This window comes from Siphateles boraxobius, unplaced genomic scaffold (assembly GCF_051911475.1).
Source record: "Siphateles boraxobius isolate OS27281-9 unplaced genomic scaffold, OSU_SipBor_1 8, whole genome shotgun sequence".
In the NCBI taxonomy this organism is placed as follows: domain Eukaryota; kingdom Metazoa; phylum Chordata; class Actinopteri; order Cypriniformes; family Leuciscidae; genus Siphateles; species Siphateles boraxobius.
This window is the reverse complement of record NW_027509208.1, coordinates 32,128,802-32,147,141: the sequence shown is the minus strand read 5'-3', so window position 1 is coordinate 32,147,141 and position 18,340 is coordinate 32,128,802. Positions and strand designations below refer to the sequence as shown.

The following is an 18,340-nucleotide window of genomic DNA, read 5'->3' as shown; positions in this document are numbered from 1 at the left end:
CTTCTTGGAAAAGAATGCGCAAGGTATGGTCTTGGAGGATGAGTCAGAGTACTGGGGTAGAATTCCTCCTACCCCAGTAGTGGAGGCATCTACTTCCACCACAAATACCCTCTCTGGATCTGGATGGTGGAGCAAGGGTGCAGTGGTGAATGCGGCCTTGAGTGAATTAAAGGCAAGCTCCGCTTCTGGGGTCCAAAGTAACATCTTCGGCTTTCCTTTTAACAGGGAGGTCAGAGGAGCTGTCAAGATACTGTAGTTGTGTATAAAACGTCTGTAAAAATTTGCAAAGCCGAGGAACCTCTGGAGTTCTTTTACCGACTGAGGAGTTGGCCAGGACATGATGGCTTCGGTCTTTCGTTTATCCATTTCCACTCCTCTTTCACTCAGTTGGTATCCCAGGAATTCGACACTGGTCTGATGAAAAAAGTAGACTTTTCTGCTTTTATAAACAGGGTGAATTCTCTGAGTCTTTGGAGTACCAGGGACACATGATGTTGATGTTCACCAGGGTTCTTGGAATAAATCAGAATATTATCCATATACACCAACACGAACTTTGCCAGGAAGTCTCGGAGTACCTCGTCCATAAAGCTTTGAAACACGGAAGGAGCGTTTACCAACCCATACGGCATGACCAGGTATTCATAGTGCCCTGCAGGCGTGATGAAAGCAGTTTTCCACTCATCCCCTTCTCTAATTCTGACCAGATTGTATGCACTCCTCAGATCCAATTTGGTGAAGATCTTGGCTTCCCTGAGCTGTTCGAGGGCTGCTGGAATGAGAGGTAGTGGGTAACTGAATTTCACGGTGATTTGATTCAGGGCTCTGTAGTCGATACATGGTCTTAAACCTCCATCTTTCTTGGCAACAAAAAAGAAACTAGCGGCAGCAGGGGATGTAAAAGGACGGATGTAACCCTGTTGCAAAGCTTCTTCGATGTACTTCCGCATAGATTCCTGTTCAGGAATTGATAGAGAATAGATTCTACCCTTGGGAATCGATGCATCGGGGACCACATCATTGGCGCAATCCCATGGTCTATTAGGTGGTAAGTTGGAGGCAGTGACAGGGTTAAATATGTCAGAGAACGAGGAATAACATGAGGGAATATTTGTGGACAGATTTTCTGTGGGGCTCTCGATGGAGGTGGAACTCACAGTGAGCACTTTCTTAGATTCAGCACCAGGTGGAGCAGAGTGTGGGCTTTTCTCAAGTGGGCAATGACATCCCCAACTGTTTATCTTACCGGACTGCCAGGTTATGGTAGGTTGGTGACCAATTAGCCATGGACGGCCTAGGATTATGTCTGCTTGACTATTTTGAAGAATGAAAGGTTCGAACATTTCGTGGTGAATATTTTCAATGCATAACTGGATGGGTGTTATTTGAGCTGTAACATACCCCTTGTTAATGGGTTTGCCGGTCACTGCATGTATGGAATATGGCTTTGGAATGTCGACCTTCCTGAGGTTAAGTTTCTTGCAGAGCCGCCCTGATATGAAGTTCCCCGCTGATCCGGAATCGACGATGGCTGCTACAGATACATGGAAATTTTGGGCTTTCAAGGTTACAGGAATAGTGAGTGGTGTCGATACGGCGAGGTGATCCTGAACGGAGCTTACCGTCATCTGACGTGGTCGAATGGGGCATGCGAGTCGAAAGTGACCTTTAACACCACAGTAGAGACATAACTGCAATTCTCTACGACGAGAACGTTCAGCCTGGGTGAGTCGGTGAGTATAGACTTGCATTTCTTCTGGGGTTCTTTCAGAATCAAGGTTAGCGAGGACATGAGGGGATGTGGCATGAGAATGTCGAGCATCTCGATAACAGCACTGAGATCGTTGAAGGACACGGTGAGTTTGCTGTATGAATTTTTCCAGCCCCAGATTATCATCATAGATCGCCATTTGGTGACGGAGTGCAGGATTCAAACCACCACGATAAACAGCCAGAAGAGCCCTTTCATTCCAACCACTCACTGAAGCTAGAGTTCGAAACTCAATGGAATACTCTGAAACGGGTTTCTTATCTTGTCAAAGTCGCATTAACTTATCGCTGATGGATGAATCATTGACTGGGTGGCCGAAAACTTCCTTGAAATGGTTAATGAAACTTTGGAATGACATGGTAACCTCAGTTTCTTGTGCCCACAGCGACTCAGCCCATCTCAATGCTGTTCCAGATAATTCCTGAATGATGAAAGAGATTCGTGAGCGATCGGTGGGAAACAGATGAGGTTGCTGTTCAATGATGAGCAAACACTGCAATAGGAAGCCGTTGCAATCTTCCACCCGGCCGGAGAATGGCGCTGGTCGAGAGGTGGAACCAGCAATGCATACCAGTGTGGGAGTGGGGTTTGCGGAAGTGGTGGTGGACTGAGGAAGCGAACTCGCCGCATCGGTTGCAAGTTGCCCTGGAATGGCAGCGGATGGCGGTTGTGTTGGATCCATAGCGGTAGTTGGTCAAGCCTTCTGTCAGGATACAGGCACGGAGACAGAGGTAAGTGAATCCAAACACAGCTTTATTTAACGTGACACAAGTGCATAGGTGAGTATTCTTAAAGTTCAGGTGCAGATTTGGTGAAGATCACTACGTGCGGGGCAGATTACAGGTGAGCAGGTCCTCTTCAGGCTAACTGATGTCAAGCAGTCACAGATCTCTTATACTTGTCTTTTCTCTTTCAGATGTCGTCATGGGAGCGACAACTCGGCGTGAACACTCAGACTCAGGAGAATACAAGGTTTTTGGGGAGCAGGGGTCCAGACAGGATTTCAAGGAACAAGGATCCAGACAGGATTGCAGGAAACACGGATTTGGACAGGATCTCTGAAGACAGTGGAACAGGAATGCAGAGGTTAGTAATTCACAGGTGAGTATACGTTACTTGGCTGGAACTGGACATATCAGAGACTTCGGAAGACAAGGGAAATGGTATGTTCCTGTTGGAGGCTTGACAATGACTGAGGTTCTGGTGAGTGTTTTTATGCAGGGGTTGATGAGGCTTACTGATTGTGAACAGGTGCAGGTGATTAGTATTCTGGGGAGAGTGATCGTTGTGTGGTGAAGGATGTTGTGTTTGATTGGCTCCTGACAGTGAGCCTAAATTGTCACCAGCTATTGCCTGCAAGATTCCTTTAACGTCCAGTCCGTCTGGAAAATCTACGCCTGTAGTCTCAAGGTCTTTAAGGTCATTGACTAAGCACCTCATGACCAATTCTTGACCAAAGTACTTAAAGTCTTGTTCCCTGCAGAGAAACACCAATTGCATTTGGTCAGTACTTGACCTATTACGAGGAAATAGATCTGCTAATGTGAGGTACATGGCTAGAATTTTATGCTTTTTCTTCCCAGACCCAAGAGCAGGTGCGCCGCTAAGGGGGGAAAAGTTAGGATGGTTCTAAGGACCCACACACATTTGGGGCCCCCAGAGATCGATTTTATTAATGGGATGGGTGCGGTAGGGGGCCCAACCTCATATTCTTTCATAGGGCCCAAAATTTCTAGCGGCGCCCCTGCCCAAGAGGGTTCGCAACCTCAAAAGCATCTTGATATAAGACCAAGCCTAATGCTGATTAATCTGTGTGATGCAAGTTTGCAGTTATGTTTTCATCATCCCATACATCCTTAAAAAAAATGTCCTTCAACTGGACACGACTGTGCACATCATTGTACTGTTCTCTTACAGACTTGCAGTGAAGAAGAGATTCAATTGTTTTTTTTACTGGTACATACTGCACAAAACACTCTTTTCCTGCTTCATTCTGTCCTACACTCTCCGAAAAAAAGGTACATTTTTGTACCAAAGAAGGTACAAACCCTTGTCACTGGGGCGGTACCTTTTACTAGGGTTGGGTATCGAGAACCGGTTCTAAAATGGAAAAATGCCAAAAACCGGGGATTTGATAAGACACGCGCATTTCGATTCCGCTTATCGATTCCTTACTTTGGTGATGCTCGCTCGCGCATGCGCGCGCGGTGAATGGCAGTGAGCATTTGTTTACTGTTGTATTGATCTGCCAGGACCTGCCTGCCGCACATGCGCTGTACGTTATATTTACGATGGCAGAGCGCGGCAAACGTTCAAAAGTTTGGTTAAGCTTTTCAAAAAAAGATGAAAATACAGCGAATTGTATAACATGCAAGAAAGACATTTCATGCAAGGGAGGAAGCACCTCCAATATGATGAAACATTTGCTTCAACACGGGGTCAATTTGAAGGAATGCACCGCATTTGATTCGGTGCGATCTCTCAGCAGCAGTACCACAGGTTTCCACACACCAGATAAAGCTACTAGCAGCAGCAATACCAGTCTCTCACACTCAGGTACAAAACACAGATGAGCAGACATTCGTCTTCGAACTAGAGCCGCATAATTCTGGATTTGTTTAAAATTGTGTTGTTTTGTTTAAAGTGGAGATCATCATGAATAAATACATCAGACAATTAATATGAGTCGAGTCTATTAAATGTATTTTTTTTTTAATGAATACTTGTTTGATACTCCATAAATACTTTTTAGTTAATGGATGATTCACCATTTCTGAACGAATCTTTTGAATGAACGATTCAATGAAAAAAAATACATTTAACACTCACTTGCTGCCACCTATTGGTCTAATAATGTAATCAACACAATCTTTATTTGAAGAGACTCCATTCACTTTAGCCATGAAGGGGAAGATGAGCAAGGAGAGAGTGGATGAATGTCACAGGGCAGTGACAAGATTTGTGGTGAAGGGGTTACATCCTTTTGCTACAGTTGAGTCACCTTCATTTAGGTATGCAAAAAGTTTTCACAGCAATATCAATGGATTTGATCCTTCTTTGATATTCACCTGTGTCTTAAAGCAAATCAGAAACAGAGCTAACAGAACATTATATACTACAGTAAAATATGATTGAAATGAAATATTTTTGTAATTGTTTTTCATGCTAATTCCTTAAAGTGTTATATATATTGTAAATTAAGACGCATTGTCACAGTTTTACTGGTAATAGCCTAAATGTGACAAGAATAAAAGGTAGAATTGTTACAAGTATTTGCTCTCCTTTTTCTCTCCAATAAATTTTGGAATCGAAACCAAGAATCGTTAAGAACCGGATTCGATAAGCAGAATCGGAATCGGAATCGTTAAAATTGAAACGATACCCAACCCTACCTTTTACTGGTACAAAACTGTACCTTAATATAAAGGAACAAATTTGTACCATTCCAGTTTGTACCTTAAAGGACATGATTTGTACCATGGGCAACCAAAATGTACCTTTTGTTTTTTAAAACTTGTTGGTAGGCTACGAAAATATTGTACCTTTATCAAAGGTACAAATTTGATCCTTTAAGGTACCAGACCAGTGACAAGCCCCCTAGTACCTTAACTGTGTCAAATATGTTCCTTCGAGAACTATTAATGGCTGATTTCCTATTGAATAACATACACATTCAACAAATGAATCCAAAAGGCATCAATTTAATGAGTACTGTAAATACATTTCAAATACATATGAACGTTTGAATACTTTCGTTCCAGCTTACAGTATAGTATTTCTTTGTGTAAATAAATCAAAAACTTCACAATAAAAACTTCACAAAATTAACAGAATATCACTTCTTTAAAAATATTTGAAAGAATTCAAAATGCAATGACACTAAAATGTTACAGTACATAAAATATATTTTCTCATCTACAACAAAGCTAGACTTGTTTGTTGACTCACTGATAGTGGTTTACCCATTTCTAGCACATACCACCTTACATGGTATATTAATAATGCCCTATTCCCCTAAACATGTGTAATTGCTGATGTATGCTCATGAATAGGCCAACCAATGTGTATTTTTTTCTAAATAAAGATTCATAATATTTTGAACATTCAATGAATTGACAGATGCACTTCCACTTACGATTTACTTTAGCTATTTAATTTTATTTATTTTTTATTACAATTTATTCACCTTAAATACATAATGATATAAAATTATAGGATTAACAGGAATAGCTTGTTTTCACATGACGTCACGTCACTGCGTTGCCATAGCGATACATACAGATGGAGGGCAGGAAGTGATTTTCTATATTTAGGACTCACTATAACAAACTCAAAATGCCTATGTTTTGCGTTGTTTATGGTTGCTCAAATCGATCAAACCTTGAGGAGTTTTTATCGTGTGCCAAAATTTGTTGTTCATAAGGGGGGAAAATACAAGAAATTGACAGAAAAACATCGGAAAAATTGCCAGTCGGGAGGAGCCGAATGGGAAAGTGCCCGTGTGTGTCAGTGATCACTTCGTCAAAGCTGAGTTAATACAGCTTATGTGTCTGTTTGTGTAACGTACCAGTTTTTGAACTTTGTAAAGTCAAAGTATGTCTGTGAGACGAGGTAGTTGCTGATATCTACCGCCTCAATGGCAGGCAAATCTTTCAATTCAGTTGAAAATCGGTCCTCTTCATAACGTATGGATCACGTCCAACATATGTTTAGATTTTTTGTTTATATATTTCTCTTGTAATAGCGTCTAAAGTAGTACAGTACGGACTTTCCTCCATCACGTCCATTGCGTTCTTCACTTCCTGCCCTCCATCTGAATTTCGCGCGTCAACACAGTCACGTGACTGCAAACAACCTATTGTAGTTGCTCAACACCACAGGAACAGTTAAAAAAAAATTCTTAACTCACAACTCCAGAGGTTCACGGAACGAGAAGTCACTGCGCTGTCATGACAACAATGAAAAAGTTGACAACAACCTAGTCAGCAATTCAACTGAGGTCACGTGGGTGTGGCAACAGTAGCGTGCTGAACTGTCAAGTAATGTTCGTTTGGGTGCCTGGGGCTCGAGGATATAGAGCGACCGACTTTTTTTTTGAGCAAGCATTGATTATGCGTGACACGGTCTCAATTTGCGGGACGCATGAATTGGGCTTCAAACGCTGTGCGCGCACGCGCTACGCGGGACGGGTGGTCACCCTAACCCCAACTGCTCGGCAATTTCAGATCCCTCCATTTTTACACGGCTGAAGATTCTCCTCTCACTGAAGACACGTCCAGTCAAGACGTTCCCAAAATCTGCACAGTGGGTTGTGATGTAGCCAGTTCTTCCTGAACAAAATGAAGAATCAGTATTAGAAAAGACAGAAGTTAATTGATAAAATTTATACTCCCAATGACAAGCTAAAATTTGACCTGTAGACTTAAAAATTCACCCTAGAACTGACAATTCTGTCATTTACTCGCCCTCAAGTTGTTCCAAACCTGTGTGAGTTCCTTTCTTCACTTGAACCAAAAAAGAAGATATTTTGATAATTGAAACAGTTGATGGGCCGCATTGACTTCCATAGAATTTTTTTTTATATTATGGAAGTCAATGGGGCCCCATCAAATGTTTAATTTTTTGGGTGAACTAAATCCTGCAACATCTCGTCTGGCATCCATGTAATGTGCTTCTATAATGGATTTCAGCTTAGCCGACCTCAACACATTGGACAATTTTGAAAAAAATGAAAGTGAAAATTATTTTCTTAATTACTCACCCTCATGTCATTCCACACCTATAAGACCTTCATTCATCTTCGGAACACAAATGAAGATATTTTTAATGAAATTCTGAGAGCTTTCTGTCCCTCCATTGGGAGCAATGCAACTAACACATTCAAGGCCCAGAACGATAGGAAAGACATCATTGAAGTAATCCATGTGACTCGTGACATGTTTAACCAATTTTATGAAGCGGTGCTTTGTTTGTTTTTGCAACAAAAAAAAAACAACAACAACAACAACAACAACAATTTAACACTTTATTTAGGAAAATACAGACCTGCAATCCTGTAGGGGAGCACTATGACGCATGCTTATTATGTTGACTCAAGACCGGAAGTTGTAACGTGAATGTGTTTTAGATTATATTATTTTCTAAATATAGAGGTAAATATGTTGTTGTTGTTTCTCCGCAAAACAAAGTCTTGCATCGCTTCATAAAATTAAGGTAAAACCACTGGAGTCACAAGGATTACTTTAATGGTGTCTTGACTACCTTTCGGGGGCTTGAATGTATTAGTTGCGAAAGCTCCCAATGGAGGAACAGAAAGCTCTTGGAGTTCATCAAAAATATCTTCATTTGTGTTTCAGAAGATAAACAAAGGTCTTACGGGTTTGGAACGACATGAGGGTGAGTAATTAATGACAGAATTTTCATTTTAATGTGAACTATACCTTTAAGGAATCCTGGAAACACCTTAAATCAGCCACAGCATGCATTCAGTCCATTTCCTGGAATAACGGAAATGCAGATATGAAAAAAACAGTTTCACAAAAAAGAAAAACCTTTCTGCATTTTTACATTTTACACAAAAAAAAAAAAAAAAGAATAGCAGTTTTAAATGATTCACTTAAAGTTTTTTTTTTTTAAGAGAATATCATAAGATTAATAAACTCAAATAACTCATTGTACTGATACTTGCCTCAGCTGAGGATGCAGTCAGACTTTCAGTTTACCCCATCATCTTCATGATCTAAAAAACAAAGACACATTTGCTGAGTTTCAACAAAATTCTCTGATAAAATGAATGGCATCTATATATATATATATTTTTTATCTGTGCACTGTTCGGTGGCGTTGTTCAACAACTGCATACAGTAACGTTATTGTATGTGGACTAATGTACACCTCCATGGCACCTCTAGTTAAGCATTCATTTACAATAATTACGTATTAAATGTGTACTTAGGACACAGAAACTCAATTGCTTTTAAATATATTTGCAGACGCTAATAGCACTGACTGGATTCGTACCTAATTAAGCTATTTACACGCTAATGTCATGTTGAGTGGCTGTAACGTTTAATATGTTTTTTATTTGGTTAAACATTAAACTCACCTTTGAATTTCCTCTTCTAATTCGAGTCCAGCCTCTAAAGTTCTTCTGACGATGAAGAGGGCGAAGCCATGGTGCTCATGTTGTAGTGGTGCTCGTGCTGGTGGTAATCTGCTTCCCGCTCCGTTCTATTTGAAAATGCAGTAACGGATGCAGCGACCTTGGGCAATCAGTTTCATGTTGTTGTGCCTAATAGCAAAGTTAACAGTTATAGTGGACAATGGAGAACAAACGCCATAGTATTTACACGCGATGACTTAATACTAATCAATAATTGCATTATAAAGTGTAACGTTATACAAGTCAAATGGCTAAAAGCATTTGGTGCAAAGCTAATTTAACTCGCTAAATTTACGTTAAGTGGCTGAAACATTTATAGTTTCGACTTGTGAACTAAATATAAACATAAATTATCAGAACTCACCTTTTAATTTTGTCTTCTTCAAGTTTGATATTTAAAATAAAACGCGCAGTCATGTAGCCTGCTGCCCGCTGTCAGTTTGGAAAATTCCTTAACGGCTGAAGCGATTTCGACCAATCAGCGTCTTGTTGCTATGCCAAATACTCAACACAGCAACCAATCACGAATTTAACAGTAGTTTGGCCTATCATTGTACCCTTGATGTGAGAACAATTATGTACCTTAATTTCAATTGTACCTTAAAAGGTACCAAACCTTATCATCAGAGGTCTTTCCTGTACCATTAAAGGTACTATTATTGAAAAGGTACAAAACTGTTCTTCGAGGAACATTATTTGTACCATCGTGTACCTTTATTTCTGAGAGTGTAGGCGAATAGGCACTGGCTCAACATAATGAAAGCTTTTCTTGAAAAAAAATGTTCTTCGCTGATCTGATCTTAATGTATGGCTATTACAGGATGTAAAAAGATCTTCAGCTTTAAGATTGTCAAGTACCATTTTTATCATTGCTTCTGGAACATTAAGTGAGATTAACTTTTCCTGAAGTCTGAAAAGCAAATGGGACTGATTTATTTCATGTATTGACTGCGTGTCTTCAATGATTGTCTGAATGACTGAGACTGGAAGCAGTAGCTTGGCTTGCAATTTCAAATAGAACAGAGCAAAATTCCTTAAAAACAAAGTCTCGTCAACCTTTTCAGGACTAACATCTGGTTCCTTATAATTTTCATCAGCATCAGTCTGTGAATCAGACTGAACATCAATGTCCTGAATCTGAGAGCAGCTGGCTTCAGGGTTTGCTGTAATGGAGTCAAATAGGCCTCCTATATTTGTGTTATGTTTTCTGGACAAATGAGACGTAAATGTTGATTTAACAGTAAATGTTTTACCACACTACTTGAAAGGGCATGTGACTTTTCGTCCTCTTTAATGTGCATTTTGACATGAGAAATGAACTCAGGTAAAGTAGAACTTTTGGCCCTACACAAACCAACATGACATTCCAAGGAAAGTGTAGTGCACATTGTGGTTTTTGACCTATATCCTTTATGGTGTCTGTACACGTGAGATTTCAAACCTGCATTTTTTTTAAACTTCCTATCACAGTTAAGTATGCAGCAACGAAATACAATATTTGAGACATTGCTGTTTATTTTCATATATTTCACATAGGTTACAGGGGTACCACATGTTTACCCGCAGAGCTGACAAGGAAACATGTTGTAAAGAACAGATAACTTCTCTAGTTAATAACTACCGAAGCCATCGATTCTCATTAAAATAAGTTATAAAATGGCTGATTTAGCCTAGATAACATTACAGTGCAAGTCACTGTATGCTGCTAATAGTTCTGCTATCAAGCCAGCAGCGGTTTGCATATGCACGTTTACAGTAGCCTAATTAGACAAGAATTAAAAATTTTGTTCATACCTCAATTAGCATTTACTGAAAAAAAGATTTGCACATGTGCCCGTTTCATAGACACTCATAATTCAAAACTCAAACTTCATAATTCACTTGCATGCTTGACAGTACAACCGCGTTATGATTGTACGTGCACTAACCGTTCACTAACCGGCTTTTAATTACACCGGCAGATAATAAAAAATGTCTCTCGTGGACTGAATGAGTACGTTAACATTAAATTAACACACAAGAAAAAAACTATTGATTTCGTTCATCTTTTACTTGGATAAAGTTTGGTAAAATATGCAGGTTGAATGAAAATTAAGGATTCTTACCTGTGTGTCTGATTATAAGACGGCTCAGTACTTAATGGAATAGATACTAGTATCTAAAAAATAAGTACTAGTAGCATTGCTGGGAGCAATGAGTTTTATACTATGGTGGCTCCCAGCATGCATTGCAGCATGAAACATGTCACCATGATTGAGATTCATATGATGATTATTGATGTCTGTTTGTGTGCAAAAAAAATAAAAAATCCTACAATGTATTCAAATTAAGAATGTCTGATCTGTGGCAAGAAAGAACTGTTGGTGAAAATAATATATAATTAATAACTTTTGAACAGTGACAAGATTGGTGCTTCCTTCTATTTTATGATGCTAAGAAACATCTGTCTTTCTTTGAAACAAATTGTGTTTTGGTAACCACTGTTACAAAGACCACCAACTCACATAAAAAGCCAACAGTCAAACTGCCTAACTAGAGGAAACACCAATCACCATAATGGTGATCAAACATTTTCAATAAAACATCTACATCTAAAAAAGCAGTTAATATCAGACTGTGTGATGTTAAGTCAGTTGTAGTTGTGTTTTATTTTCTGAGAGTGCAAGCATGATGTTGAATCAACATCACATTGTAACATTGATTCAATTGCATTACTATTGATTTTTGGATGAAATTTCAACATTTTTTATGTTGATTCAATGCAGTTAACATTGACACATTGACATTAATTCAACATTGTTTCGATGGTGGTTTGTTATCTGGGTTGTTTTCTAAGGTCAATGTCTACCAGCTCTAAGAAGTTAAAAATCTGACACTTGAGTACTGAAATTGTGGATGTGTGGAACTAATGTATAATAAGTTAATAAATATCAATGTAATGAAAATTATTGATGTCTTTTTTTTTATTAGATTCTGGATGAGATTAAATATAAAGTAATGTTTCTTAATGGGAAACATGTTTTATTAAATCCATACCTTTTTTGTTTGTTTAAAACAAATAATATCTATTGACTTGTATTTTTAAAAATGAGAAACAATTGTTTAATTAAATCTATATATATTTGATAGGAGAAAACGTCTACGGTTACGTATGTAACCCTCGTTCCCTGAGTAGGGAACGGAGACGTTACGTCGGATGACGACGAATGGGGTTTCGCTTAGAAAGCCTATCAACTTCGAGTATTACAAAACGAGCCAATGGCAAAGAAATGCCATGGGTCTGCGGAATTTGCATGGCGTAACTCCGCCCCACCTCGTGGGTATAAAAGGAGGAAGCCGGCAGCAAGCAGATATGTTTCTTCGCTGAGGAGCCAAGACTGAGCTCAGGCGATCCCCGCGGTACAGCGGAAAGTGGCAGGCAGACGTAACGTCTCCGTTCCCTACTCAGGGAACGAGGGTTACATACGTAACCGTAGACGTTCCCTTTCGTTGTCACTCCGAGTTACGTCGGATGACGACGAATGGGGTTACCAGTCTAATCACGCCACCTTCTCAGCTGTCTTCCAGTGCCCTGCGTAAATCGAGATCCCTGTCAGCCTGGACAAAGGACTCCATATAACACAGGAATACCAAGGTACACTGGGAAGCATATCCCAAGCTTAGGGGAAGTATGCAATTAATGCCAGCCCGGAGGGGGGGGACTTAGAGAATACACATATGACCCGAAGGAAGCATATGGAAAACACTGGGGTGTCCAGCCGCAGGTGGAATATTTCAACCCCAGGGGTGGCAAGGTGGCTTGCCAAGGGAAAGACACACGCTCAGAGAGGCTTACAGTGGAAATACACATGTGGGGGTCGCTCAGAGGAGGGACCATGCACACGGGAGGCACCTAGCCGACGCACAGGCAATAGACACTGGCGCCGACGTCAGGAGTGCTGGAGGAGCTCAGGGCTTTCGGAGAAGCTCACCTGAGGAAAATATCGCACGTATCCAGTCCGTGGAGTGGAATGGCGAGCAAGCGAAGACACCTGAGCGGGTCCGGTACTAGCTGGTTGAAGCGAGTACACGAGAGGACACAGGCTCCACTCGGAGATTATAGAATCTGGCGAATGTGTTAGGTGTCGCCCAGCCTGCAGCTCTGCAGATGTCTGTTAGCGAGGCGCCATGCGCTAGAGCCCAAGAGGACGCCACACTCCGGGTGGAGTGGGCAGTCACACCAAGGGGGCACGGTCGACCTTGCTGCTGGTAAGCCAAAGCAATGGTGTCCACTATCCAGTGAGACAACCTTTGCTTGGAGAGAGCCTTTCCCTTCAGCTTCCCACCATAACAGACAAAGAGCTGGTCTGAGGTCCTGAAACACTGCGTTCTGTCTACATAGGCGCGGAGAGCGCGTACTGGACAGAGCAGTGTCAAGGCTGGGTCTGCCTCCTCCGAGGGCAGCGCTTGCAGGTTCACCACCTGGTCCCGAAAGGGAGTGGTAGGAACCTTGGGCACATATCCAGGCCGGGGTCTCAGGATCACGTGAGAGTAAGCCGGCCCAAATTCCAGGCACGCTTCGTCAACGGAGAATGCGTGCAGGTCCCCAACCCTCTTGATGGAGGCCAGTGCAACCAGGAGCGCTGTCTTCATAGACAGGAACTTAAGCTCGACTGATTGCAGGGGCTCAAAGGGAGCACTCTTCAGGGCAGTTAGAACCACTGAGAGATCCCAAGAGGGAACGAGAGGAGGACGAGGAGGATTCAGTCTCCTCGCTCCTCTCAGGAACCTGATGATCAGGTCGTGCTTCCCCACCGACTTACCTTCGATGAGGTCATGATGTGCGGCAATGGCGGCAACATAGACCTTCAGGGTGGAGGGAGACAGCCTTCGCTCCAGCCCCTGTTGAAGGAAGGAAAGCAAAACACTGATCGAGCATCTCCGGGGGTCTTCTCGGTGAGAAGAGCACCAGTTGACGAAGAGGTTCCACTTCAACGCATAGACGTGTCTCGTGGACGACGCTCTAGCGGAAGTGATGGTAGCCACCACCGCTGGTGGTAGGGTACTCAAACCTGCCTCGTCCCATCCAGGAGCCACACGTGGAGGTTCCAAAGATCGGGACGAGGGTGCCATAGGGTGCCCCGTCCCTGAGAAAGAAGGTTCTTCCTCAGAGGGATCGGCCAGGGAGGTGCTGTCGCGAGGAGTACTAGTTCGGGGAACCAGGTCCGGTTGGGCCAGTAAGGGGCAACCAGAATGACCTGCTCCTCGTCCTCCCTGACCTTGCGCAAAGTGTGCGCAAGAAGGCTCACTGGGGGAAACGCATACTTGCGGCCCTGCGGCCAGCTGTGCGCCAGAGCATCCGTGCCGAGCGTGCCCTCGGTCAGGGAATAAAACTGGGCGCAATGGGTCGAGTCGTGAGAGGCAAACAGATCTATCTGCGCGTCCCCGAACTGGTCCCAAATCAGCTGAACCGACTGGGGATGGAGTCGCCATTCTCCAGGGAGGGGCTGAAGCCGTGAGAGCTCGTCGGCTGCACAGTTCAGCGCTCCAGGAATGAAGATGGCTCGAAGCGACCTCAGATGCTTCTGACTCCATAGGAGGAGGTGGCGAGCGAGTTGTGACATACGGCGGGAGCATAGACCACCTTGATGGTTGATGTACGCTACAGTGGCGGTATTGTCTGAGCGGACTAGTACGTGTTGACCCCTGAGCAACGCTCGGAAGCGGTGCAGGGCAAGGCGTACTGCCAACAACTCGAGGCAATTGACATGCCATAGCCGCTGGGGTCCTGTCCAGGAGCCCGCAGCAGCATGTCCATTGCACATGGCGCCCCAGCCCGTGGTGGAGGCATCTGTTGAGACAACAACATGCCGGGAAGCTCGAGCCAGGGGGACACCGGCCCTGAGAAAATCGAGGTTCGTCCACGGGGTGAAGAACTGACGGCAGGTCGGAGTAACTGGTACTCGGAACGTGCCGTGTTGCCATGCCCACCTCGGGACTCGGTCGCGAAGCCAAAGCTGAAGCGGTCTCATATGAAGCAATCCGAGCGGCGTGACCGCGGCTGCAGATGCCATATGCCCCAGGAGCCTCTGAAAAAGTTTCAGTGGAACCGCACTCTTGCCCTCGAATTGTCTTAGGCAAGTCAGCAGTGGCTGCACGCGCTCGCTCGTAAGCTGCGCGGACATGGCGACCGAGTCGATGTCCATACCGAGAAAAGAGATCCTCTGCACGGGGCAAAGTTTGCTCTTCTCCCAGTTGACCCGAAGGCCCAGACGGGCTAGGTGCCGAAGCACTAGGTCCCTGTGTTCGCAAACCTGATCTCGAGAGTGAGCTAGGATCAGCCAGTCGTCGATATAACTCAGGATGCGAACCCCTTGCTCTCGAAGGGGAACAAGGGCCGCCTCGACGACCTTCGTGAAGATGCGAGGAGACAGGGCTAGCCCGAAAGGGAGAACCGCGTACTGGTATGCCTGCCCCTCGAAAGCAAACCGGAGGAACGGTCTGTGTCGAGGAAGAATGGAGACATGAAAGTAGGCGTCCTTCAGGTCGATCGCTGCAAACCAATCCTGGGGCCGTATGCATTCGAAAACGCGTTTGGCGGTGAGCATCTTGAACGGCATCCGGTGAAGGGAGCGGTTCAGCACGCGCAAGTCCAGGATTGGCCGTAACCCACCGGCTTTCTTGGGGACAATGAAGTAGGGGCTGTAGAAGCCGGACCTCATCTCGGCTGGAGGGACAGTCTCGATTGCACCCTTCGCCAGCAGGGTGGCAATCTCTGCTCTCATGATAGGGGCATTGCCACCGACCAAAGTGGAGCGGACTCCCCTGAAGCGGGGAGGAGACCGTGCGAACTGAATCGCATAGCCGAGCCTGACGGTACGCGCGATCCAGTGGGACAGACGGGGAAGCTCTAGCCAGGCTCCCAGGAACTGAACCAACGGGATCATGCGAGCCACAGGCGTCCCCCCGGAGGGGCAGCGAAGCGGAGTAACTGGCCCAGATGTGGACGGCATAGCGGCCCGGAGAGGGGGCACAGTTAGCAACCGCGCCCTGGCAGAGGGGGCCAGGGGAGGACCAGGCTGGTCGTCCCGCGGGGGCCTGCTCTGCCAGGGGTCTGGCGACAGAGGGGGACAGGGGCGAAGCGGTCCGTGGACGGCACGCCGTGTCAACCGCCTCTGGGACAGAGGGGGGCGAGGAGAGCACGGCTTGTGGGCGGCGCTCTGTGTCGCCCGAGAACTCTGTGAGCTCAGGGAAGAGGGGATTGTTTCTGACTTTAACCACATTAGGGTGCTGCCCACCCGTGGGTGAGCAGCGGGGAGTGGAGAACAAAAGATTCTCCCCCGGCCCTCCACCGGGGGAAGGAGTGGTCCTGCTACCACCTCCTGAGAAACAATCATCATCCCTGAGCAGCCCGTCTCAGGAGCGCCGCTTGGCCCGGCGTTTAGCGGGGGGCGGGGCAGGAGAGGGCTGTGGCGCCTTCTTACGGCTTCCTCCGCGACCGGCCCTGGGTGGAGGCTGCTGCGTGGTCCGGGCGGGAGGGGCGGGAGCCGCAGGAGGGCGCCCTCGGCGGGAAACAGGTCGAGGCGTCTGCCCGGCCGGCAAGGTGGAGGCAGCAGCGGGCCGGCGGGGCAGAATGTGTTTGATGGCCTCGGTCTGTTTCTGGGCAGTTGAAAACTGTTGGGCAAAGTCTTCAACTGCACCGCCGAAGAGGCCGGCCTGGGACAAGGGGGCGTTAAGCAGACGGGTCCGCTCAGCGTCCCGCATGTCAGCCAGGTTCAGCCACAGATGTCGCTCCTGGACCACAGCTGTGGACATCACCAAACCCAGGGAGCGCGCGGTAACCTTCGTCGCCCGGAGAGCAAGGTCGGTCGCGGCGCGCAGCTCATCAAAGAGCCCTGGGTTTGTCCTACCCTCGTGCATGTCTCTGAGCATCTGGGCCTGGTAGACCTGCAGAGTGGCCATAGCATGCAGTGAAGCAGCCGCCTGTCCCGCCGCTCTGTAAGACTTCGCCACCAGGGTCGACGAAAATCTACAGGCTTTGGATGGGTGCTTAGGCTCGCCCCGAGAAGAAGCACTCTGAGGACATAGTTGCATGGCAACAGAGCGTTCAACCGGGGGAAGCCCAGTGTACCCACGGGCAGCTGCCTCATCGAGGGGAGGAAAGGCGGATGAGACCAGCGAGCGGTCCCGAGAAGACAGGGGGGTCTTCCAGGACTTCGAGATCTCATCATGCACATCCGGGAAGAAAGGTATTGGGGTTTGCCGAGGACGAGGGTCGGCGGCCTTACCCAAAAACCAATCGTCCAGCCGCGAGCGCTCAGGACAGGGTGGAGGCCTCCACTCAAGTCCGATGCTCGCGGCTGCCCGGGAAAGCATGGCCGTCATCTCCGGATCAGACTCGAGCACAGCCGTATGCACACCGGAAGGTGGCAGCTGTGACGAGCCCTCACTTCCAGAAGAGTCAAACCCGCCAAGTGATGCTGCAACAGACATGGCATCTTCCTCTGTAGCTTCAACCGAAGCACGCGGGCCACCAGAGGGTAGACCCGCGGGAATCAGCAGTTCACTAGCGGGCACCGTCATTGAAGAGGGGGGCTGGGGTCGCGGACACATAGTCGGCGCCTTGTTCCAGACCGTAACCCTCAGATCACCCTGGCCACCAGCCGCAGGACGGGGGGTGGATGAGGGGACTCTCACTCTTGCGAGTTCACCGAGTCTCGACCGTAATGACGCGATGGTCATGTTCCCACAGAGAGAACATGAGTCATCCACGAGCGCTGCTCTAGCATGATCAATGCCCAAACATACTATGCAACGCTCGTGCCCATCAGAGTCCGATACCAATCTGCCGCAACCAGAAGTACACGGGCGAGACATCTTTAAAAAGACGTGCCACGTGTAAGCTCTTTTAGTGAGAGAAAACTCAAGTGTTGAAGCACCCGGGGAGAAACGCACCGACTGGCAGACCACTGCAACAGATCAGCAGGAAGCACGCTCTCGCCGTAGATCGCCGTCACACCAACACTCGAGGTACTCGTTTGTAAAGCTGACAATTCAGAGATGGCTTGTGGAGAGAAGAATACACTTGGCTCCGAAGCGAAAACATATCTGCTTGCTGCCGGCTTCCTCCTTTTATACCCACGAGGTGGGGCGGAGTTACGCCATGCAAATTCCGCAGACCCATGGCATTTCTTTGCCATTGGCTCGTTTTGTAATACTCGAAGTTGATAGGCTTTCTAAGCGAAACCCCATTCGTCGTCATCCGACGTAACTCGGAGTGACAACGAAAGGGAACTAATAATTTCTATACATATTATTTCTCAAATGAGAATTTTGATTTGATTTAATCTATATCTTTTTGTTTTGATCAAAAATATAATTAAAATGAATTGACTTAAATTATTCAACAAGTAAAATATACTTTGTGC

The 18,340-nt window shown here is 45.5% G+C and overlaps 1 long non-coding RNA gene across 1 annotated transcript; it reads right to left on the bottom strand.

The window, feature by feature from the left end:
* Window positions 1–6,972: 6,972 nt before the first annotated feature.
* LOC143728620 (uncharacterized) lies at window positions 6,973–8,488 on the bottom strand. The gene is made up of 3 exons (XR_013199851.1): window positions 8,460–8,488; window positions 8,212–8,268; window positions 6,973–7,101 (listed from the first exon to the last, which is right to left on the bottom strand). It is a non-coding gene; the product is annotated as an uncharacterized LOC143728620 (long non-coding RNA).
* Window positions 8,489–18,340: the final 9,852 nt, after the last annotated feature.